This window comes from Leiobunum rupestre, chromosome 1, assembly GCF_980474605.1.
Source record: "Leiobunum rupestre chromosome 1, qqLeiRupe1.1.hap1, whole genome shotgun sequence".
Taxonomy (NCBI): Eukaryota; Metazoa; Arthropoda; class Arachnida; order Opiliones; family Sclerosomatidae; genus Leiobunum; species Leiobunum rupestre.
Genome location: NC_143384.1, coordinates 71,602,032 through 71,628,846, shown reverse-complemented (window position 1 = coordinate 71,628,846; position 26,815 = coordinate 71,602,032). Strand labels below are relative to the sequence as shown.

At 37.1% G+C, this 26,815-nt stretch overlaps 1 protein-coding gene across 2 annotated transcripts in view; it reads right to left on the bottom strand.

Annotated features, from left to right (window-relative positions):
• The window catches only part of LOC149966264 (uncharacterized), an 85,903-nt gene that overhangs the window by 46,605 nt on the left and 12,483 nt on the right, over positions 1 to 26,815 (bottom strand). Inside the window, exon 1 of one of the 2 annotated variants that reach the window (XM_090171223.1) lies at positions 7,700 to 8,199. The exons of the other annotated variant lie outside the window; for it this stretch is intronic. The gene's annotated coding sequence lies outside the window, so the exon portion shown is untranslated. Of the gene's footprint in view, positions 1 to 7,699; positions 8,200 to 26,815 lie in introns of those variants that run through there. 2 annotated transcript variants of the gene reach the window in all.

Genomic DNA, 26,815 nt, shown 5'->3' with positions numbered 1-26,815 from the left:
CGATTCGGTAGTCATCTCAATATTTCAACCCCGAAATTCAGTGTGGTTCAAAGCCGGGTGTCATACGGTGACTAAGACTATGCTTCCCTAGATAGCTATCTTTACTAAGTAACCTGATATTAAGGTTTGATACACTGATGGTTAGAAACCGTGTTGAATATTCCGGATGAAATACGTAACTGCGACGATAACCTGATAGTTTAAAACGAAGGCCATTTGACGGTACAGTTTACGTTTATACGAAGATACCGTATCAACTATCACGTTAATCTGTCGTAGCGGTTATTACTAGCGGCCATATTTCTTGGCCCTGAAAGTACATTTTAACTCGAAAGCTCTCAACTTTTGGTAAAATGAGACGGGATCAAATCCCGGATTGTGAAAGAGGCTTTGCGGGAAAAATGACCGCCCCAGGGATAATGTTTTACAGTATTAAGCAAAATAGCTTGATAAGGTACCGGTGGGCTTATGAGCGAAAAAATCTTATTTTTAAAAGGTAGGCATTTTTAATACCTCTTTCCCTCGATAGAGGGAGATAAACACGGTTCCAAGTCGCCACCTTCATTTAATTTCTAATTAAATGGCCGCAAGGTGGGTTGATACGAACGCCATCTATAATTAAGCTCTTGCCCCGGGATAATTTTATCGAAAAATAAAATCCTTATAGTTCATTTTCTACGAAATTTGGGCAGCTGCTGCTTTTAAATGGGTTGAGCGCGTGCCTATTTTATTTTTGACCTTGAAATGACCCAGGTCATTTACCAGATCACTGACCAACAGTGACCAACCCTCTATTTAGACCACGCCCTTTTCGATCGTTTAACGGAACGTTTTTCCCCCAAAAACCGTATTATTTTATTTCTCTTATATTATTTTATGGTGTTTACCCGTAAAATATTCTATCGTTAAATTGAGCTATACAGAGTATTCGTGATTCATTAGTCCTTTTTTAAATTAAATTTTAAATTTTATTATTTTAAAATATTACCAAAAAATAAGTTGTCTAGGAATTTGGTTTTAAGTTTGTATTTGGGAGAAATACCAACTAAATATTAATTAAAACCAAACTTAAAACCAACACGCAATTTTCTGACTACTACAAACCAACGAATTAAAAACTTAAAATTAAAAAGGATTTTCCTGACAACTTGAGTCTACTTAAAACCAAGTTAATATCAACTAAAATGTGTATACAAACTAAACTTATTTTGGTTTAGGTACTTGAAAGCGCAGAATTTCATTCTTATAAATAAAATAAAAGTGGTTAAATATTCAAAATAGTATTTGAAATTCCTTTTATTCCCCAACGAATGATATTTGAACTACACTATAATCTGAAAACTCCACTCTGGAAACATCAGATTTTTTTATTACTATTAACATCGTAGTTTTCCTGTACCAAAAAAAAATCGAAAACTTAATAATAAATGAGAAAACGAGAAATAGACCGTATGCGGGTTTTGCAAGTTTGGACAGATTTTTGACGGAGGCTAAATTATTTATTCTACAAATCTGTGCTCGGTTTAAAAAAATGGCTAAGAATACCTCCAATATAATAGGTCTGGCCCACTTAAAGACCAAAAATAAGGCCAAAATTTGAAAACAAAAAATAGTCACATTTGCTAGTACCACAAACTTGGATTTTATCAGAAGTAAATGACCCGCAGTTATCAAAATAGCGCTCAGAACCGGAGGGCGTTTTCCTTATGAAAACGATGAGAAATTCGGGTCAAATAAAAGCTAATTTCCATCCCCGTCTTTTGACGCGATAAATTGCACTTGGGAATTGTGGTATAGCTATTTCTATGTATAAAAAATGGTTTCTTAAAAACAAACACTTTTTTTTTCGGTTTAGGAGCACGCAAAATTTCAAATTCGAGATCAAAATGTAACTTCTTAAGGGGGAAGAATACAGTAAAAGCCTCTTTTCAAGCTGAACGTTTCTGTTTTAACAATTACATAATTTAATTATAATTTTCTTATTAGGCTGAACCTTCCTCTAGTGCTTAAAATAATTTTGATTATTATAATATTATTAGTTAACGAGATATAAGGTCCTAACTAAAGGGTAGTTTGGGCGTTGCCCAACTTGTTTAGCTCCGGGGGTCCGAATTAAAAGGTAATAACTTAATTACTTTTAAATTTAAAATTGACAAAATTATTTTAAGCACTAAACAAGAGGCTGCTCTACACTTAAATATTAATTTAAAATACAAAATTAAAAGAGTTCAGCTTGAAATAGCGCGAAAGTAGACAATGGCCACTGTAGTCTTCCCCCTTAAGGAAAACGCCTCCAGCATGGGGAGTATTAGAGGTCGGGGATGGTTAACTTTTATTCAATAGATAAAGCTCTCAAAATTATTCGTAAAACGTTTTGATCAAGTAATTTATATTTCTGTATTATCCGATTAATTTTTTGATAAATTTGTAAAATTAAACGGAAAAACGACGTTTTTTCGATAAAAAGCTCAAATTTTACGAATAATACATGTTTTTAATCATTTTCCGAAATATTAACCGGTAAATTTCTTTGTTTACATTTTTTCCCCGAAAAAAATCAATTTAATCATGGATAATGATTAACCGTCACCGACCTCTAGGGAGTATAGCAGTCTGATAACTTCGGTTCATTTACTTTTGATTTTATAAAATGGGCGATTGCAAATATGATCTTTCATTTTATTCTTTCTATAATACCAGATAATACATGTTATTTTTTGGTAGCATATACGTTTTGATTTTTTTCGTGAATTTGTGAGAAATCCTCCGACTGTTCTTCCCCGCTCTCGTGAACCGACGAGGCGAATTTACGATGAATTATTTAATTAGTTTAATTATTAAATAATTGGAGTGTGAAGTTTTAATAGCACCCAAACGCGAACGTGTTCTTTTTGTTTTGACGTACACGAAATTAATTTAATAAATAAGTTGTTTGGGAGTGGCTAACCCGAAAAGGGCCCGAGCCGCCAAACGAAACCTCTGCCCAAACATTCTCTTTTAGTTTTTAAATATTTTTAAAACTACGCGTCGCGGAGAATTTATGAACGCGTAAAAATTTAATAGTTCTTCGTTTTCGGCTTACCATAATGAATTCGTGTATCTAAGAATATGTGAAGTCGAAGATTTTGAGCTCATACTCGCGTGGGGTGGCGGAGTGGTTAGCACTTTCGCCTCGCAGCAAGAGGAGCCGGGTTCGATCCCAGCTTGCGGAACTGGGTGAAAACTCGAAACAGCTCCTTCAGAGTGGATTTTTCAAGTTCTCTCCCCAATGGTTAAAGCGACTTTCCCTCAAGTTCTTTGGTTTCCCCTTTCTATAAAAAATTGTTGATGATAACGGTAATAGTGAGTGTAGGGAGTTGTTGGTTCTCGTGGCATGCATTGAAACCCGGCTGCGGTGGTGCCCATCGAGTTGGGAATGTTAATCTAGAGATCCAATCAAATCTGCTCCGCACGAAACAAGTTTTTGAAAATTACGAATGTGCCGTCTCCTCTAAAATGACGAGAAAACGTTATCATAAGACCCGTGGCGCCCTCCATTATTTTTGAAAAAAAAATATTTTTGCCGGAAAACGCGTCTTATTTAAACGAACCATTGAGAGATAGACGGCGCCACGGGTAAAATGATAAAGTTTTCTCGTCATTTGGGAGCAGACGGCAGTATTCTTATTTTTAAAAACTAGTTTCGTGAAATACTGAAATGCGACGTTTTGATTGGACCTCTAGATTAATATTCCCAACTCAATGGTGGTGCCTAGCTGATTTTTATAGTTTGTAGCGAAAGTTCGTCTGCTTACGATTTTTCACACATATTGACGCCATCTTTGTTGAAACCTACAGGCTTAAGTGTTTTAAACCTTTTAACATAAGTAATATAATAAATATAAGTATGACACTTCCTATTATCACAACGCTAAGTTCTTTAATGATAGCCTGTTTCGGAAATTACCATATAAATAATTATGTTTCTAAGGACGGAAAAAGCAATTGACTATTGAATTTACGATTATATTAGTTAGTTATTTTCAAATTTAAAACTTATTTATCGTATTTATAGCCATGAAACTAATTTGGCAGTAGTTTCGCCAGCACAGAGTAGTGTTCGGAATTGTTTATTCATTATCCACAAATTTTCCGATTTATTTAAAAAACGTTGGTAAAAAGAATATCATTTTAACTTATTTAATTATGTTTTTTACGCAACCAAGCATTTATTTGAATAAAAGTGGTATTTCTTTAAATAATTGTTTGTTTTAATTAAATAATAGGCTTATTCACTTTCGATTATTTAAACATTTTACAATTTTTATTCAACTATTGGTTATTTAAATAAATATAATTTAAATATAGCCGAGCTTATTTTATTCATGGATAAAAATTTAAGATTCCACGACTCTACTACAGACCTAGGAGCAACAAACACAGCACCCCGCACAAGAAGAACGCGATCCGTCAAAAGTCGTGCATTTTCTTGCGTACATTTTTCATTGGTTAGACGCTTTAGCGCTTGCTGCCGTCGGAAGGGGAAAATTCGGAAATTGTCTTCCCCCCGCCCGTAAAACGTTCAGCGTAAAGGCTCGTCCAATTAAATTTGAACACAAAACTGCGTTAGCGTGTTTAAAGGCTAGCTGCCTTCTCTTTGTGTTTGTTGCTCATAGCTACAGACTATCATTCGTTCAGTGTCATACTTATGTCATTAATAATGAAAGTGGAAGTTTCACTATAATTTAAATACGAGTAAGAACCCCTACTAAATTATGGGTTAAAAATTCAAAAGAAACCATTGTATACTGCTCAAATATGGTGGAAATATTCCATTTCTAATATTTAGAAAAATATTCTTTTCACGAACGTTACTTTATAATTTACATAAAAATATCAACCTACTGGTTGGACAGATAGAAAATACGAAAATTAATAAATTTTTTTTTATAAAATCCACTGTTATCAAAGGTCCACTTTTTTTTGGAATATCTTTTAGAGGCTAATTTGAAACGACATAAATCGTTATTTTTCATTTATTTTTTCTGACAAAACCAAAAGCGTTAAACCCAAAGATGTTTACAGAATAGTTCTTTTTGTTAAAGCTTTTTACATTCCTTTCGGAGGTTCGTGGGAAATGAGAAAAAAAACTATTGATTTTACATTTCCTCTAGAAATTTTTTCTTACTTTATTCAATTTTTATCTGAATAATAAAAAAGTGAACAACCTAATTTTTTTTGTTACAGAAAAACATGTTTGCGTAAAAATAAGAAAAATAATTTGAAGAAATGTAAACGTAATGGTTTTCGAGATGTTTTAAAATAGGCGTGGCTAGCAGCTATACCCGTTTACAAGTGTCCAATCACTTCGATTAGATTAAGTCATTTTTGTCTCTTAATTACGCCTTCACAAATTGCTTTTAATGAACAGTTTCGTCTAATAACATTAATTAATCTATGTTAATCCATAAAATAATCACGATGCAATTAGTGCTTCCATCTGTTATAAGTTAAATATTATTTAGTCTAGCCCTTTGAATCAAAATTAGATTAACAATTATTTTAGCCATTTGAGGATACCAGCTAAATGGTTCGCAGCAATTTGAATTAACACATGAAAATAAAAATTAAATTATAAATTATAATATGTTTTTATCCGATATTTCACATCAGATATTAAACGGTACGTTTACTTATAATAATCACCTAGGCTAATACCCAAGGCACCACCTTAGGCCTAAGTCATCAAGCGATTTTTAAAGCCATTAATCCAGGTGGCCGCGTTACAATACGTATAGGAGGGTGGTGGCAAGCCCTTCATGCCACGCGATTTATTTTTCCGATTTATTTAAAAAAACATTGGTGATAAGAATATCATTTTAACTTATTTAATTATTTTTTTTTACGCAACCAAGAATTCATTTGAATAAAAGTGGTATTTATTTAAATAATTGTATGTTTTATTTAAAAAATAGGCTTATTCACTTTCGATTATTTAAACATTTTAAAATTTTTATTCAACCATTGGTTATTTAAATAAATATTATTTAAATATCGCCAAGCTTATTTTATTCATGGATAAAAATTAATCGAATGCCGAACACTAGTCAAAAACCAAAATTCATGTATCAAAATGATTTTAATATTCATGTAGCGGATAACTGTTTGATTAATAAATACTTAAATTGAAAAGCAGATTAGTTAACATATTCAGAAGGTAAGGCGAACAGATTTGATCTGATTAGATAAAAACGTGTTTAGCCTGATATGCTACAGATCAGATTCTGTTTAAAACCAGAATATTCGGCCACCAAGTTGAATCATTCGTGCTATGTTCTTTGACGTTTCTATAGACCAAAGCTGAGCCCACGCTTGTAAACAGCGAATAACGTAGACTTATGGCGCGCAGACTGTTTATCCTTCACGTGCAATATACCCATTTTCTAGCTTTCAACTTAACTTGTCTTTATTCTAGAGTTTGTTCAATTTAATGACACGTTTTGGGAATCGTAGATCAGCAACTGGTCATTTTTGGAATCACAATCGATTTTCTGAAACTATTGAGAAAAGTGCAAATCGACTGAATCTGAAATCGAGTGCTTGGTGGGAAAAAGTACGCGTATAGTAATGAATCTAAAACGCTAGTATTTACCTGTACCGCCATTATATGTTTTTATAAAAAAGGTCGATTTTATTTGCAAACTTGCAAAACTAAAGTAATTTAAATTTAAATTTATGGTTTTAAAATTGCAATACATTTCGGGATCCGAATTTAAATGTATATACATGTATGGTGGTAATATAATGTAGTTCTAGGTTTTAGCACCAAAAAATTCGTTCAAATATGTGTGTAATTTACTACTTAAGATTATAATTATAATGTCGAAAGATTATTCATTAAATAATAATTCTTATTATCTTTATTATCACATTTAAAATTTAATTTTACCTTTTAAAGATGTCAGTAAAATGTATTTATTTTCTGCATAAAAAAAGTTTGAAAACAACGTTAATGTTTGGTGTCTATATGTACCATTGTTCCAACTATTTCAAACTTTTATGGATTAACAACCTGAAATTTTGAAACTAAAATATTCTAAAATTAAGATATTCTGAAAAGCAACCCGTACGTATTATGAAAAATAAGATATTCTGAAAAGCAACCCGTACGTATTATGAAAAATAAGATATTCTGAAAAGCAACCCGTTTTATGAAAAATAAGATATTCTGAAAAGGAACCCGTATTATGAAAAATAAGATATTCTTAAAGGTAACCCGTGACATTTAAACTAAAATATCCCGAAAAGCAACCCGTATTATGAAAAATAAGATATTCCGAAAAGCAACCCGTATTATGAAAAATAAAATATTCTGAAAGGCAACCCGTATTATTAATAATAAGATATTCTGAAAGGCAACTCGTGACATTGAAACTAAATTATTCCGAAAAGCAACCCGTATTGCTAGAAATAAGATATTCTGAAAAACAACCCGTGATACAAAAAAAAATTCAAAATAAAACCCATAACAATAAAAGCAAAACAATCGGTAGTAACAAATAAAATTCTAAAAAACCGAACGGTAATATTAAAACTAAAACATTCTTAAAAAGTGCAACATTACGAGTAAAATATTCTTTAAAAAAAGGCAAAAACAATTAATATTAAAAATACAATATTTGTAAAAGCAGTCATCTTAAAAATAAAAATAAAAACTTACGAAAATTGTGTCCCGTTCGAAATGAATACTCTAGCATCGGAAAAGTTTGAAGCTCGTCGTCGGCACTTCAAAGGCAACCAGCGGAACGGGCCAAAGACTGGCCGATAAGTCGTAGTAGCATCGTACAAAGTGATCGGATACCGTCGGCAGATCAAAGAGGCGGCCTTTTCCCGTTCATCCCGAGCCTCCCTTCGACCAACTGGCGGGGACTCTCGGAGACTGGCTTTCCCGGCGCGCTTGGTTTCAACCGCTCCAGCCGCCGACGCCAGACTGATACGCTCCCCAATCTCCCGACGTTGAGAGCAGCGCGCGCATCACGCTTATAGTCTCCCAATATGCGTCTCTTTTAAACAAAAAAGTCAGTCAGCCAGGCCTTCGGATTCGAATCCGATTTTAGAAGCGTCGCTCTCAACCGGTTTCTTCCGTATTTATATCGTCTCGTATTCGGTTCTTGTCCGAGGCTTAACGGGTTAATTAGCTTACGCCGACGGTCAATTGGGCCTACTCCTCCTGGAATGGTAACTTCCCCGCCTAACCCTCGGCGTCCCGTTCTTCGCTTATTTTATCACAACCGGAATTCCCGCGCATGCGCCTTGAATTGATTTTTAGCAGTTAGGTCGTCTAGTATCGATTCGCCTACTCCCGCCGTTATACGGGTAAATACATTTCGTAACGTCTACGCTTTTGGGGCCGTATTTTTCCCAATCGGTTTGCGGCGTTATGAAATTGCCCGTGACCCCAAATGTATAGTGTTTCTTCTGACGGTATGAGTGAAGAAAATAAACAGAGGAATAGAAATTTCGTCTCGGGGTATGTTAGGGCTACTCTCTTCCGGTACAGTCATGACGCAAGCTCCGTTTATTAAAAGAGTATTAACTAGAAATTGATGGTCAAAATGAAACCGCTTTGAAACGTCTACTTTCAATTTACTTCTGGGTCCTTTTAAGGGGCCCAGTAAAAGCCTCCTCGGTAAATATATAGGGCCCCAAGGGAAACCGTTTTACCAGGGCAGCCAGGGCCAGATTACCCAATAGGCCGACTAGGCCTGGCACCAAGCCTACAAGGGCACCGGGAAGTTTCAAAAAAATTAAAAGTACAAAAATTTTATCATTTACTTTTCCGGAGTAATTTTAGTAAATGCGTCCACATTTTTCAATACCATGCACTCATTTATTAAAGTAACTAAAATATTCGCAAAGTCTACATTGAAATTGTATTGTCCATCCATTTGTCAATTATAAAAAGCGGGAGCGCCTAGCTCACTTCGCTCTCCACTGAAAGAGGGCACAAAAATTAGCTTGAGCCTAGGGCCCCACAAGGTCTTAATCCGGCCCTGAGATCGGTATTACTAACTAAACACTGACGTAAATAACGGCTCGCAGGCTCAGCGGTGCGGACGGGGCCCCAAAGAATAATGGGGCCCCAAAGATTTCGAAAAAATTGCCCTTATGATAAGAAGAGGCCCCAAAACGAGTTTCGCAAGTGGGCTTCAGACACCTTAGTGACGCCACTACTACCTAGGGCCCACACTTTCGAAGGGCCCGTTTTCTAGAGGTAAGTTTTCTTACAGTTATTTTAAGACAAAATTAAAAGTTTTGAGTCTATTTGATCGATTCCCAAATGATCGAACGGGTCCCATTTGATCGAATTTCCATTTAATCGAATTGCATTTGATCGAACGAAATTTGATCGAAAGCTACTGTAGGGTAAAACTACTAGTTTTTGGGAGTAAATCGAAAAGGCAACATCTAGTCAGAATGAGATACAGTAGACTCTATGAATAATAATTATTTCTTTAAACTGTACTAAAGAAAAATAATATACAGAAAAAAACCTGAGCACAGTGACGTAGAAAACAAAATATTATCTCGGACATAATTAATAGAAAAACCTATTAAAAAAACGAACTCTGTACCTAATTTTTAGCAATAGAAGGGCCCCTCGTATACAACGGTGCATACACGCCTACGGCGCGCGTACGTCAACCTAACCTAACCTAACCTAACCTGACCCTATTTATATATATATCAAAAACAACGGGCCGTTATCGTCGATGTCATAAAAAATTCCATCATATAGTGTATAAAGTAAAAATCTCTTCATCTTTGTGGCTTAATACAGTTAAAGCAATTAATTATTCCATCATTATTCCTTCTGCACTTCATATTGACATTCGGTAAAATAAAAACATACCAACTGGTACTATAAATACTTTTGAATTCGATCAAATAGTATTCGATCATTTGAAGGTTCGATCTTATGAAACAAATGACAAATGGGATTCGATCAAATGGAATTTCGATCAATTGCAACGTATAATGATCGACTGTCGATCACATATTTTTCGATCAAATGGACCAACACCAATTAAAATGGTAAATTGGGGCCCATTTAGAAGCCTTTGCCTGAGGCCCAGCTACTGAACGGTTCCGGTAAATAATAATAATAATGATCTACGCTAATAAGACACCACCCGAGGAGCAGCTCACTCCAATGACTATTAGGACACCCTCGTATGATTAAATCATGATTAGAATAAAATTAAACCTGTAGCTTTGGCCGTACAAAGATTAAAAATGATTAAATCATGATTAGAGTAAAATTATACGGATTATAATCTCCAAAGAAATCTTCAATTTTCCAAATGACCCTGTACAGTGGCACCAAACATTTGCCATAGCGGCAAACGTTGCTGTTCCACACCAAATACTTGAGGTTATACTCCCTTTAAAATAAAATATACAGGGTGTTTCCAAAGGTTATGCAAAAATCTGAAGGATTTGTAGGGGGTGAGTTGAGAAGGACGCCTGTTTTTCCCCATTTCCCTACGATGAGTGAAAAGAGCGCCAGAGAGCTTCAAACTGTGGCATACTAGCCCCTGGAAGTAGGCTGCAACAAGCGCCAAACCAAGTAGCAGGGACTATAAATACGGTTTAAGTTTACTTTTTTAAGCTGGTTACCTCGATTTGTTTACAAAATCCTTTTTTACCTATCACACGATCCCAAACCTTAATGTTCGCGTTTTCCTGCTGCTTGGTTTTGCGCTAGTTGAAGCCTACTTCCAGGGGCTAGTAGGCTACACTTTACACTTTGAAGCTCTCTGGCGCTCTTTTAACTCATCGTAGGAAAATGGGAAAAAAACAGGCAAACTTCTCAACTCACCCCCTACAACTCCTTTGAATAACATTTTTAAACACCCTGTATAGCTTTTGACGGTACAAAGATTAAAAATGATTAAATTTTCAATCATGATTATTATTATCTAGCCACTTTTAATAGTTTATATTCCTCTTTTGTATCTTCCTTAAGTTTCTATTCCTCTTTTGTATCTTCTTTGGTATGAGTGGGGAGGATGGGGAATATTATTTTGATATTGAGAAATATGTTTCTCCCCCCCCCCCCGTTCCTCGCGACGTCGGTGCTTTTATATTTGGGCACGAAAATGCTTTCCCCGCAAAGAGGTTTTCGGTTCCGCTTTATGTTGGACGTTGTTATTGTTTAGCTTAGGTTCTCCAGCCCGTATTTTTGTTTGAGAAGGCAATGTTTTGTGTTTCGTACCCGGGCTTTATAGAAAAGACCAAGCTCCACATCTTCCTGATTAGTTTTTTTTCTCGTTATTTTCGGTAAAGAATGTTTGGGCATTTCTACGTCAATTAATTTTTTTTTAAGTTATATTAAATAATAAGAAAATTTTATTTAATTTGTTTTCGTACTTTTTTATATAGATGTTTTTTTTAATAAAATATAATTTTAAAGGGAATATAACCTCAGGTATTTGGTGTGGAACACCAACGTTTGCAGCTCTGGCCGCTCTTGCCTTTGGCTTTAGAAATGTTTGGCGCCACCTGTACGGGAAATTTCAAAAATTGAAGGGGTCTTCCATAAAGATTGCTTTGCGGGTTATATTCCCTTTAAACGTAATTTCAGTAATTCGTCTTAAAGTGTTTTACTTATTTCTTTTTGATAAAATAGTTTATTATCCGTGTTAAAATTTCAAAATTCTAAATAATTGAAAGGAAATGGATTTAAAGTAAAAATTAATAAAATTTGCAAAGGGGCCTTTCGCCAATTACTATAATCAGGAAAGGGGCCGTTGACAAACTAATAAATTCTTCCAAAGGGGCCGTTCACAAACTACTAAATTCGTCCAAAGGGGCCGTTCAAAAACTACTAAATTTCGTCCAAAGGGGCCGTTCACAAACTACTAAATTCGTCCAAAGAGGCCATTCACCAACTACTAAATTCTTCAAAGGGGCCGTCCACGAAATACTAAATTCGTCAAAAGGGGCCGTTCACAAACTACTAAATTCGTCCAAAGGGGCCGTTCACAAACTACTAAAGTCGTCCAAAGGGGCCGTTCACAAACTACTAAATTCGTCCAAAGGGGCCGTTCACAAACTACTAAATTCGTCCAAAGGGGCCGTTCACAAACTACTAAATTCGTCCAAAGGGGCCGTTCACAAACTACTAATTTCGTCCACAGGGGCCGTTCACAAACTACTAAATTCCTCCAAAGGGGCCGTTCACAAACTACTAAATTCGTCCAAAGGGGCCGTTCAAAAACTACTAAATTCGTCCAAAGGGGCCGTTCAAAAACTACTAAATTCGTCCAAAGAGGCCGTTCACAAACTACTAAATTCGTCCAAAGGGGCCGTTCACAAACTACTAATTTCGTCCACAGGGGCCGTTCACAAACTACTAAATTCGTCCAAAGGGGCCGTTCACAAACTACTAAATTCGTCCAAAGGGGCCGTTCACAAACTACTAAATTCGTCCAAAGGGGCCGTTCACAAACTACTAAATTCGTCCAAAGGGGCCGTTCACAAACTACTAATTTCGTCCAAAGGGGCCGTTCACAAACTACTAAATTCGTCCAAAGGGGCCGTTCACAAACTACTAAATTCGTCCAAAGGGGCCGTTCACAAACTACTAAATTCGTCCAAAGGGGCCGTTCACAAACTACTAAATTCGTCCAAAGGGGCCGTTCACAAACTACTAAATTCGTCCAAAGAGGCCGTTCACAAACTACTAAATTCGTCCAAAGGGGCCGTTCACAAACTACTAAATTCGTCCAAAGAGGCCGTTCACAAACTACTAAATTCGTCCAAAGAGGCCGTTCACAAACTACTAAATTCGTCCAAAGAGGCCGTTCACAAACTACTAAATTCGTCCAAAGGGGCCGTTCACCAACTACTAAATTCTTCAAAGGGGCCGTTCACGAATTACTAAATTCGTCAAAAGGGGCCGTTCACAAACTACTAAATTCGTCCAAAGGGGCCGTTCACAAACTACTAAATGCGTCCAAAGGGGCCGTTCACAAACTACTAAATTCGTCCAAAGGGGCCGTTCACAAACTACTAAATTCGTCCAAAGGGGCCGTTCACAAACTACTAATTTCGTCCACAGGGGCCGTTCACAAACTACTAAATTCCTCCAAAGGGGCCGTTCACAAACTACTAAATTCGTCCAAAGGGGCCGTTCACAAACTACTAAATTCGTCCAAAGGGGCCGTTCAAAAACTACTAAATTCGTCCAAAGGGGCCGTTCACAAACTACTAAATTCGTCCAAAGGGGCCGTTCATAAACTACTAAATCCTTCGAGGGAAAGTTGTTGAAATTAAATATTTAATTCTTTAAAGGAAGGTAGTTGAAATTAAATACTAAATTACACAAGAACAAAATAATTGAAATGTAATAATATATTTGGAGTATTTTTAACATATAAAGAAATACGACACCTAATTTTATTTAATTGAACTTTAAAATTGAGTAGATTATAAAACATAAATTTATTTTAAATAATAAGTAGACTATATTTAAACCAAAAGGGGGAAACACCTTTATATCATTAATTTCACTCTATGAATTTATTTGAAATAACTTTCTAACTTCTATAATTTCAAATCCTTATATATGAATAATTTCATTCATCGAACCAAAAGTAAAATAATTTCAATAAGTATGACACTTCTCACTGTTCCAAGCAGCTCCGACTTGGACTCTCAACCGAGCTCAGTAGTAAATTATCTTATTTGGTAGTAGTGCATTTCTCCGTGGGAATATTTAAACACTACGGGGCTTTGTGCTGAGAAATAAACCTTGATTGCGCAATAAATCTGGAAATCAGCTTGGCCAAAATAGTGGCTAATTGTCGCACTAACGGTTAATTTACTTATGATCGACAGCACATTTATTAAAAATATAACATTCGAGCTTCTAAATTTTCAAATCGCATTATATTCAAATATTAATTTCAATCATTGAAGGCATATTACCAAAAATTTAACCCACTTAACGTCAACATTTTCAAATCGAATATATTCAAATATTAATTCAATCACTAAACGCGTAACTAAAAATATAACCTTCTTAACTTCAAAATTTTCAAGTATTAATTTCAATCATGAATGTATTTCTAAAATTATAACGTTATTAACCTTCTTCATTTCTTAACTTCTAAATCTTCAAATCGAATATAAATATAAATTTAAATCATTGAACGTATATTTATTAAAAATATAACATTTTTAAATTCTATCTTACAATTTTTAAAACACTTCTAAATATACGTTTTTGTTAAAAACAAATCTTTAAGCGCTCTCAAAATGAACTTACGAGCGCCATCTCGTAACAACCATCCCTTCTTCGGTAACTCTTTACCCCCCCCCCTCTCCAGTATTTTCGTTATTATTTTTATCCGAAGGGTGGCCGCAACCGGCAGCCAGAGCGCGTAGTGCTAAGATGATTTAATTGGTTCCATCTTGGCCACTGCGGCGGAGGCGGCATCTTGAAATGAAGGTGATATATAATTTCGCCGCCAGAGCGCGCCTCAATCGCGCGGGCTTTCTCAAAATGTACTCGTACCGAGATACCGCACGCGCCATTTCCGAGAAATTATATCCCCCCTTCCCCCTTTACTCTCCCCCCGCGTCCAGCACGCGCTTTTATTCCCCCCCCCCCCTTTTCCCGTTCCCTAGTGTCGCGCCATTGAATAACGGGAAGTTGAGCGCCCTTTCCCCCCATCCTCGCGTCAGGCACGCGCCTTTATCCCCCCCCTCGGTTCGTTCCGTGGTATTGCGCGATTAAATAACTCGACGTTACGCGCCCCGATCTTATAGCTTTTCTGATAGTGATAGCGCGTTTACGGAATTGCGTCGGGCGGCTGTTGTAGAGAGACTTCGAAAGCAGGGCTGTTGTTTTTATTTTTGCTCGAGAGGAGATTCTGGGAAACTGAAAGCCAGCGGGGGAATGAAGGTGATTAATAAAATTAAAACGACTGTTCTCTGGTTTTGATACTCGTTTTTTATAATCAATACTTGTGTCCCTCTAGTGGTCTTTTCTCTAACTATTTTTAATGCGTTTATGGTAAGACCCAAAATGTTAACCGGAAGTTTATATTATATAGTTTTGTAAGTCGGAAAATTTACCGTATTTTTCCGAAAAGAATAAAAAAGTTTTCATTCCATGATTAGTCTAATATATTGTTTGCAAATTGAAATAGAGCGGAATTTTTGCCTCATTTTTTCGAATCTAAAAGTAAAACTAAACCTCTAGACTATAGTTTAAGCTGATTAACAATGTGACGCTATTAATGTTTTGTAGTATGTTTACTGATATTAGACATTTTATATCGGTAAAAAGTAAAAAAACATTAAAAACCCTTAAAAAGTAATTTATGTTTCAATTTTTTATTTTTCCGATTTGCGGAAAATTTTCCGTATTTTATTTTTCCGGAAAATTAACAACACTAATGTATTATATGTATAATAGCGTTTCGAATTGATTGCTCAAGATTCGCTCTGAATCTGTCTCTGACGTCATAGATCTCGCCCGAATCGACTAGAGTAAAACCACAAATGTAACATTCCATTAATATATTCCCGCGCTTTGTGGTTTTTCGTATACTAGTAATTTCAATTTTCGCGTCTTGGTCTGCCATTTTGCCAAAAAATCTAAAAGGAACACGCGAAAATTTGCTCCGTTCTCGATCTCGATCCGTTGATCTGTCGAAATCGGCAGATCGGTTTTGGGCGATATCGGAGCACCCGAGAGCGGGAAATGGAACACGCGAAACTTGATCGGAGCAAATGGAACACAAAATGTTGAACAGAGCGATCTAGATTAGAATCCATCTAGGCTATTATTTAATGAAACATGTACCTTTGATGGTTCCAGCTAAAAGCAACAAACACAAGGAGCACGAAGCTAGCCTTTAAACACGCTAAGGCAGTGTTGTGTACAAATTTCATTGGACGAGCCTTTACACTGAACGTTTTACGGGCGGGGGGAATTCTAACCAATGAAAAATGAACACAAGAAAATGCACCACTTTGGACGGGTTGCGTTCTCCTTGTGCTGTGTTTGTTGCTCCTAGGTGTAAGTGTTTTTTGTTTTATCATTCATAAAACAAGATTCCTTCGAAATGTATGGCGCATATTTGGTGATTTTGATGAAGATAATCCGTATTTTTCTTAAAAAGATCGTATCTTCCTACATTTTCTAGCCATTTCTGTGAACTGTAATTTTAAATATTGTTCTAATAAAAATTATTTATGTTATATATAACCGTTCTTTATCTTTTGGAAACTTTAATAGAGAATTACTCTGTTTTTCTTTAGAATTGTTGCAACGAAGAGCTGAACAATATGCTCCGGGCATTTTAAGTAACTATAAGATTAAAAAGACGAAATGCGTAAACCTTTAACGTCTATAATGCGTTTAAACTTTTTGCGTCTAAAATCCTCGGTTTAGAATGCGCGTTTACTCCTGGCCGCAAGGCATCATTTTTCTTGTCGTTTTCGGCGAAGTTTCATATCTCTGGTAAAACGCTCAAAATTCGAGATTATTAAGATTCATACTTTTGGTAATGTATTAAAAGAAACGAACTGGGAAAATATAGATTTATTTTTATTTTCTTTGGCAGAAACATGGCTCCTTAACGAATCCGCCCCTTATTTACCAGATTAGGAATTTAGGGGAATTGGTTCCAGAATACAGAAGGGTTTTATGTAAATAAAATGATTGGTGATACAATTTTAAACGAAGTCTGTTATTTGGATACTGACATTGAGAGCTTTGGTATAGAAATGGCTCCAAAAACGACTTGTTATCTAATCGATCAGGAAATCAGGAATCCATATCGTGGCAGATTTTCGTCTCGATGTGGCTGACGGTTTTTTTGACATCACTATAGCCAGGTTCACACTCACCCCTAAAACGACAAATTTATCTTTTCGTAATGGTTGTAAAAACAAATTCACAATATTTCAGGGGTGGGGGGATACAAACACAGGGGTTGTCCCCTAGTAGGAAATTTAGGAGGGGACATTGTCCCATTGTCCCCGTGGTTTCTACACCACTGATTCACACATCCCGGGTGACTACAGACCAATTTCCGTGCTTTTTTTTTGCTAAAATAAGGATTTTTAAGAACAGCCCAAAAACAAATATACCCCTAAACATAATTTCAATAAGCTGTAAAAGCAGTTGGAATTCAGAATTTGTAGCAGACGAATATTTCAACCATATTATGAGGGAAAAGAGGGCTGTAAATAAGTAACTTACAAGGAGACTACCCGAGGTGATTATCACGGATTTTGTTGAAACTCGAGGGTTCGGTAGACCTTATGGTTGTACGAAAATTGCCAAAGGGAAAAGTTGCAATGGGCTTTAGTTTTCCTATGGCAACCGAAAATGTTTTGACCTCTCCATTTAAAAAAGCATGATATTTTCTCGGTTACCCAAATTTTGTTAAAATTTAACCAAAATTGATCAATTTTACCCAAAAGTTTTGAAAATTTAATTTTTAAAAATTTTTAAGTAAGTGAAACCGAGAAAATCCCATGCTATTTTAAATGCAGATTTTTTCGTTTTGAGAGATCAAAAATATTTTTGATTGCCATGGGAAAACTAAAGCCCATTGCAAATTTTCCCTTTGGTAATTTTCATACTACCATAAGGTCTACCTAACCCCCGAGTTTCAACAAAAACCGTGATAATCACATGAGTTTGTCGATATGTACCGGAAATGTTTCGTACTTTTTTGCTTTAAATTCACTATGAATAGTACTGCTCAAATCCGATTTTTGAACTGCCCGAACTACCCACTATTTTAGGCCCTGGGCTAACCTATTTTATAAAAAACATAACTTATTAGCCGATGAACAATTCGGTTTCAGAGCGAAACAGTCTATAATACAATTCTCAGAGCGCTGTGTGTTAGCCAATACGGCTTAGGTATCAACCTTCAAAAAGCATTCGATAGCGTCTCGCATAAGAGACTCCTGCAGAGTAAACTAGAACAAATGGGTATCAGGGGTATAACGCTTAACTGGTTAGAGACCTTTCTGCCAGGTCCTGTAAAACAAAAATAAAAATAAATTTTCGAAGGTAGCAAACGTCACGATTGGTGTCATATTTAAATCTAGGAGCAACAAGATTTATATAAACGACTTACAAGACTACCCGAGGTGGTTATCTCCGATTTGGTTCAAACTCGGGTGGTAAGTAGACCTTCATGTAACTTGAAAATCCCTAAAAGGGTGGACAAGAATGGACTTTCGTTTTGCCATGGCAACCAAAAATGTTTTTCACAACTTAAAAACTGATTTTCTCTATGAAAATTAACACGGGAAAATCGAAGATTTTAAGGCTCCTCCCTAACAATATTTTTCAAAAAATTAAAAAAGGTTCATCAATTAGATACATAATTCAGATCATGGCTAAATCTGGTACATTTGGACCAATGTACGTCAATTTTGGTAAATATGAGTAAATATACATATATTGGGTAAATACGAGTAATCCTTGTTAGTATCAGTTTTACCATTGGGCTTACTATACAGCCACAGTCACACGACCAATAAAACGGTTAACTAGTTATATATCTAAAATAATCTAATTGAGTCGTCGTCTGATCAAAACAAGTAACGAAGATACTTGTTGTAAACTCGTCTTGGCTGCGCTGGTTTCGGAAGCAAGACGAAAACGGTTCGGCGGGTAGTTATGAAGGGTAAAGCATTTTGTGTTTATATTTTTGCGGTAAGCCAGGTTACATGAAGTGTTTGGACGATACTAAAACATTGGTAAAAGACCTTTTGGTCTGCAATCTATGATTTAATACTTAGTCGTCGTGTATACTGCTTTTTTTGAAAATACACAATAAAGATGAATACTAGTTGCTATGTAAGGCCCATGTGAACTTCTTCAAATAAACTATAGCATCGAAATCGTTTTCAATAGTTAGTTTGAAAACCCAGAATTGAACTGATTTAGTCTGTCATGTATGCGGATGACGCACTAATGTTAATTAATATCTTTAGCTTAAATTCGCTAATCAGAATAGCGACCGAAAAACGCGTGTAATGGAAAACAGAATATATGATTTTTGCTAACCACGGTAAAACCATAGTAAACATTCTATAGAAATATGACTTGCTACGTTAAAAGAGTGTTGAAATGTAAATATTTGGAATTAATATTTGATGATAAACTTAGTTGGGATAAGCAAATAAATAATCTTGGTAAAAAAATGACCAATATCTATTATCTAATCAGTCATTGTAAATATCTTTTTCCAAGGAAAATCTTATTTGAACTACACTACACCTTATTTTACCCTCACCTAATATATGGTGTCATAGCCTGGGATAATACATCCATAAATAATATATATAGATTTTGGCTCATATAAAAGAGATAACTTCGAAAAATTTCAAACTCAGCTTGTCTACATCCTATCGCTGAGCTCTTCCAAAATAACTCGTTACTAAAAATAAATTAAATTCAATTATTAAGGCTGGGTGAATAACGCTATTTTTGTATAAGATATGTATTATAATTATGGTAAACGCAACCAAGTCAATTTTTGGCCTACTAGCGCCTGTAAAAGTGTTCCACACGTACTACACTCGTGTACAGGGAGGAGATACCTACCAAGGGGAAACTAAAAATATTTAATGTTTTATCGTTTTATTATATTTTTAATTATCGTAAAAATAACCAGGTAAAAGTGTTCCACACGCACATGAATGAATGAATGACTTTATTACCGTCCATAATTACCATTGTCCCGTTTTTAATACAGAGGAGTCTTAGGCTGGGCGAATAGCACTTTTAGCCAATCGAGACGAACATCAAATTACCAAAAAATTTCTAATCGAATACCGAGACGAATAGAAGTTTTCGAAATAAAAAATCCAATAGTTAGGCTTAATGCAAATACTACCTTATCGAAAATTCGTCGAATAATATGCCGAATATCCGTCGAATATAGGCTCAAGTATTAGTCGAATAACAAGTCTAATAGTCGAAATATTTTAAATTTTAATCTCTAAATGGTAGAACTGAATTATTTAATGACGTCATAGGTGACCTATGACAATCCAAGGCGGCATAGGCCGATTGGGGCTCAGACGAGAATAAAAGTCTATATTTTCCGAATATTCGCCGAAAACTCTCCGAATATTAACCGAATAATTAAAACTGAATAATAGAAATGTTATTCGATATTCGATCAAATACCAGAAGAGACGAATTATTCGGTTATTCGCCCAGCCTTATAAATGATCGATTTTTGTTATTTTAAATTTATATACAATAATCTATTTTATGAAAAGCACCCATTGTTTGAACTAGTGTTGTAAGTCGGAAAATTTTCCGTATTTTTCCGAAAAAAATAAAAAAAGTTTTCATTCCATGATTAGTCTAATATCATGTTTGCAAATTGATATAAAGCGGTAATTTCGCCTCATTTTTTCGAATCTGAAAGTAAAACTAAACCTCTAGAGTAGTTTAAACTGATTAACAATGTAACGCTATTAATGTTTGGTAGTAGGTTTACTGATATTAGACATTTTATATCGATAAAAAGTTAAAAACATTAAAAACCCTTAAAAGGTAATTTATGTTTAAATTTTTTATTTTTCCGATTTGCGGAAAATTTTCCGCAATTTATTTTTCCGGAAAATTAACACACACTTTGAACTTAGTCGCAGCAAAAAAAATCACACGAAATTATAATTATTTATATAAACCTTACTGTTTAACGGTAAAAAGATTAAATTCTATATTTTATAATGGGGTTAAAAAATAATATTATTTTTAAACATTTAAAAAGAGTGCCATACCTCATTCTACTCTGTAAAAAAATTAAGAAGGATTTTATTCGGGATAACGCATTGTGAATTAGTTTCACTTTATTTAGTTATGCATACACTTTTTGATAATTATATTTTTTGTAATATTTTAATGTGTGGTATTTCTTTTTTTGGCTACACTTAAGTGTTGGGCACCGCTCATCTCATTGTGAGCGGATTTGTTATTATGAGCGAAAATGAGCGGTAAAATATCTTTTTAAAAGAGTGCAAAACAAAAATGAGAGGAGCGCCAATTTTACCGCTCAAAAAAAGAGCGGAGAGAGAGGAGCGAAAATTTTACCGCTCAAAAAGACGTGAGCGTGAGCGGCTCTTTGACGAAAATGCGTTATCGGCTTTTCTCGTTTAGTTTTTTTAATAGGTTAAAAAATGTTTATTGTAAATAAGATATATTTTTAATCACTAATCTTATCTTACTATTTTTTAACCTTATGTGTATATATATTCGCTTTCAGCGTTTATTATTACCGTCACTCCTAATATGTCGTTCATCTTGTAAAGTACTCATTCTTAATAAACGTTTGTTTTTTTTAAATCACTACGTTATGATTTCTCACTAGTTTCATTAGTTAGTTAGTTGGTGTAGTGTAGCTTTGCTGATTAACATTGGATTTAAAACTCCAATAGGTTATGGGCCCAGCACGCTCCCACTGCGCCACTACTATGCTGATGATCAAGTCTGCTGTATCCCGGTTTCAGGTACCATCACCGTAATCCGTATCCTGTCAACAGTTCCCGTGAGTAACCATGGATAGTCTTTTTCGTCAAGACGTCGAGAAGCTATCAGGTCCGGAGAATTGGAGGAGTTGGAAAAGACAAATAGTCGACATCCTAACCGTTCGAGACGTATACGAGATTCTTACTGGCGAATGGATTGAACCTACGGAACCGGTACCTGGAGCAACAGCAGCAGAGAAGTCTGAATACACTTCAAACAAGAAGAAGTACCAAGAAGGTCCAAAACATGATTACCAATTGCGAGACACCAAAGGAGATGTGGGACAAACTACTTGAAATTTTCGAGCAGAAGTCTTCAAATCGTCTCCGAAAGCTTCTGGCGCAGCTCATGCGAACTACGAAGTCACCGGACGTCGATATGGCCACCCACATTGCCCAGATGTGTTCTCTCTGGACAGATATCTTGTCAACGGCAAAGACAGAAAAGGACGTAACGTTCGACGATTGCATCCTTATTGCATGTATTTTCGAGTCCCTACCGCAGGACGAATACCGAGAATTTGGTATGCTTTGGGATACGATGCCTACAGAGAAACAGACTGTCGCAGAATTAGAACGTCTGTTAATCGGCCGTGCAACTCGAGAGGGCGACGCGTTTGGAGATTCCTCTGGTCTTATGGTAAAACGCAGTAACGGAAGTTACTCTGGCACCTCAAATGAGAAGAAAACCGTAAGACGTAAGCCAAAATGTACCAATTGCCGAAAGTTTGGTCACATAGCAGAAGACTGCCGAGGACAAAGGGAAACTCCTAGAAGGACGAGCGTTGACGAAAGTAATCGCACCAGCATCGGGGGTCTGATCGCAGCAAACGGTCTCGTTGCTTGCTCATCGTCTGAAGCAGCGTGGTACTTTGACTCGGGTGCTACACAGCATATCACGAACGACGCCACAAAGTTCCTAAACTTCCGCAAGTTCGCTACTCCAGCGACTCTTCAGATTGGAAACAAGACGCAGATGATAGCGGATGGTGAAGGAGACATAAGGATTCAGTTCCGGATCGGAAAGAAACTCTATCAAGAGGTAGTCCACAATGTCTGGCACATCCATGACTTTGCCTGCAATGTTTTCTCGCTAAAAAGCGCAATGAAGAGAAACAAGAATCTAGAGTTCAAGGTCACAGCAAATTCTTGCGGTCTCTATGAAGTTGTCGGAGGCAAAAGGAACCTTTGTGTACCTGGCAAGGTCGAGAGTCTGTATCGTCTGGATATTAAAGTCATGCAGCCATCATGCTCCGCTCACATCGCAGCAGATCCGAGAAATGACCGGAAAGCAGATCTCCAAGTCTGGCATGAACGCATGGGTCATCAGGATAAACGGCATGTAGCAGCGACGTTACGGAGACTCGGATACGAAGTTCTAAACCAGACGTCTGACAAGCTCTGTGAAGGGTGCGTCTACGGCAAGATGACTAGGCACAGTTTCGGCACTCGTTTGGAGAAGGCTACGAAACCAGGTGAAAGGATCCATTCAGATCTCTGGGGACCATCACCGACACCGTCCATGAAGGGGAAAAAATACTACCTCCTATTCAAAGACGAGTATTCCAGCGTTCGAGCCGTATTTTTCTTAACGAAGAAATCCGAAGTTGTCAACTGTTTCAAAGAATTCCTTGCCTTTTGCCGAACCCGCAATCACAAAGTACAAGAGCTGGTCACGGACAATGGGACTGAATATGTCAATGAAGAGTTCCGTCAATGGACGTCTCAAGAAGGGTTACATCACCGCAAGTCCATGCCATACACGCCCGAACAGAACGGGGTCGCTGAACGAGAAAATCGTACAATTATGGAGTCTGTAAGGGCCATGTTGCATTCCAGATCGGACTTACCACCGAAACTCTGGGCTGAAGCGGTGAACACGGCCGTCTATATCCTGAACCGAACAGCACCTACATGCATTGCTGGGAAGACGCCGTTTGAGTTATGGACGGGGAAGACAAACCCATCGATCCAGCATCTGCGTGTCTTTGGCACTGAGTGCTTTGTCCACATACCCAAAGAGAAGCGAAGGAAGCTGTCTCGGAAGGCGTATAAAGGTTTCCTGGTTGGCTATGAAGACAATGCAGACGGTTATCGAGTTTATGTTCCAGAGCTGGACGACGTACTAAGATCACGAGATGTCAAATTCAATCCCGAGACGTGCGTTCCTGATTCCTGGATTCCTGTCTCTGGGGAGTCCTCCAGCCAGGGCGAGCAATCGACCGACGATTTCGTTGGCGAAAACCAGCCTACCAGAGCCACCAACTCATCAAAAGACGGACCAACCAGAGCCACTAATGTAACATCGGGCATGCCAACCAGAGCTGCCGACTACTCAAACGACGAGACAACCAAATCCGTCGAAGCGTCGGAAGACGTGGCTACCGGACGCAATGAGGCAACAGTCTCTGACGAAATGTCAGACAACCACTCTGAGAAGAGTGGACCAGTACTCAGAGATCGTTCAACGCTCAAGAGAGTTCAGCTATGCCATACCTGTCATCCAGGAAATAAAGCTTTCCTGATCTGTGATACTCTACCACAGACTGCAAGAGAAGCACGTTCAAGCAACGAATCCGCCGAGTGGGAGAAAGCGATGGTAGATGAACTTTCGGCAATGAAAAGACACGACGTCTACGAAATGGTTGATCCTCCACCTGGTCGCAAGATAATCGGAAATCGTTGGGTCTTTCGTACAAAGAATGATGAAGATGGGACGGTCATCAAGCACAAAGCCCGGCTTGTCGCAAAAGGTTTTACGCAACGAGAGGGAATCGACTTCAATGAGACTTTCGCTCCAGTTGCCCGATTCGAGACACTACGAATCTTTCTCAACCTAGTTGCCCAGAAAAATCTCAACCTCGGGCAATTCGACGTAAAGACCGCATTCCTTCATGGGAAGCTATCCGAAGAAATTTATCTGCGTCAACCTGAAGGTTTCGACAATAGTAGTTGACAAGTCTGGAAGTTAAAGAAAAGTCTCTACGGTCTTAAACAGTCTCCACGATGTTGGAATGAACGAATTGACAAATCGCTTCAGAACCATGGCTTCAAGAGTGCTGATGGAGATCACTGTCTATATATTTACTCAACTAATGACGTTTTCTTGGTCTTGATCCTCTACGTCGATGATGGATTGGTTGCCGGCAGTACCACCAAAGCAGTTGATGACTTTCTTCACGACTTCAGCGATGAATTCGAAATCATAACCGGAAAATCGATCAGTTAAGCGACGGCTCCGTCTTCTTACACCAAAGCGCCTGCATCGAGAAGGTTCTTGAAAGGTTCAACATGCAAGACTGTAAACCAGTGAGCACTCCTATCGGCAGTCCAGACACGACCAACCAAAGTCAGGAGAGTTTCGAGTCAACGACCATATATGCCTCGGCCATTGGAAGTCTCAGATACGCAGCGACAGGAACACGACCTGACATCGAATACGCAGTCAATCGAGCGTCCCAAGCAATGGCGAATCCAAAGGTCGTTGACTGGAATGGAGTTAAACGAATTTTTCGTTATCTCAGAGGGACCAAATCACTGGGTCTCTTATTCAGGTCCGAGAATTCCATGACAACCATCCCCTACAGCGACGCTGATTACGGTGGTTGTGAGAAAACAAGACGTTCAACGTCTGGGATCGTATGCCTAATTGGCTCAACTCCAGTTACTTGGGCGAGCAGAAAGCAACAATCCGTTGCCCTATCAACCACAGAGGCTGAACTGGTAGCTGCCACTGAAGCGGCGAAAGATGTCGTCTGGATTGAACGAATCAAGTCTTTCCTGGGTCTCAACGTAGACGATGATGTACCCGTACTCCGAGTCGACAATGCAGGGGCCATTAAACTCATCAGAAATCCTGAGTTTCATCGCCGAACGAAACATATCAGTATTCGTCAGTACTACATTCGTGAACTGGTCGAAGAGGGCGTCATCGACGTTATGTATGTCCCGAGTGAAGAACAGCTGGCCGACATTTTCACTAAGCCACTACCTAAAGAAGTCTTCACCCGCCACCGTCAGAATCTCAGTTTACGGCAGTACGAGAAAGTCGTCAACGAGGGCGAGTGTTGAAGATAAAAAGCATTATCGGCTTTTCTCGTTTAGTTTTTTTTAATAGGTTAAAAAATGTTTATTGTAAATAAGATATATTTTTAATCACTAATCTTATCTTACTATTTTTTAACCTTATGTGTATATATATTCGCTTACAGCGTTTATTATTACCGTCACTCCTAATATGTCGTTCATCTTGTAAAGTACTCATTCTTAATAAACGTTTGTTTTTTTAAATCACTACGTTATGATTTCTCACTAGTTTCATTAGTTAGTTAGTGTGGTGTAGCTTTGCTGATTAACATTGGATTTAAAACTCCAATAGAGTGCAAAACAAAAATGAGAGGAGCGCCAATTTTACCGCTCAAAAAAAGAGCGGAGAGAGAGGAGCGAAAATTTTACCGCTCAAAAAGAGGTGAGCGTGAGCGGCTCTTTGACGAAAATGCCCAACACAACTATTTATACTCAAAGGCTATAAGTCGCCCGAAATAAAAAAAATATAATTGAGCTGATTTGAATTGAATTGAGATCTCCAAGAGTATTAGAAATCTTATTGAAAGAATATTCAACAATCCAATGATTTAAATAATTAGGAAGTGATGCACCGATATGGGTACAGCCGATATTAACAAAGTTATCTATCATAACAGTAGTGTATATGATTAAATCATTGTAAGAGACGGTTCAGTTCCCTGTCATATCATTTTATTCTAATTTTTCATGAAAATAATTTTGAAAGAGCATGAAACGTAGCAAGACGGAATACTTTACCTAACTAGTTCTGAAGTTTATTTAAAGGGTGAATTGAAATTAACGACGTGTGAAGAGAGGTTAACAAAATTTATTTTACCATAAAAACGCACGTTACATTGTTGATAAACGTTTGAGAAACAAGTTGGCAAGCCAAAATATACCTCTCCTCGGAAGAGTTTTTAATTTTTAGTGAAGCGTAACTGTATCCGTGGTTCTGCGGTAGAACGCTCACCTGTCGTGCAAGAGGGCGCGGGTTCGAATCCCGGCCGATCAAAAAATTATACTACACCCAATGACAAAAAGAGGGCGCTTTTCGAAAAACCTTTTCCTGATTCTAAGAAACTGGGTACGCAGTGATTACGCTTTGCCCCGAAAATGCGCCACAGTCAGTTGTTTCACTACGCCACAGTCAGTTGTTTCACTACGCCACACTCAGTTG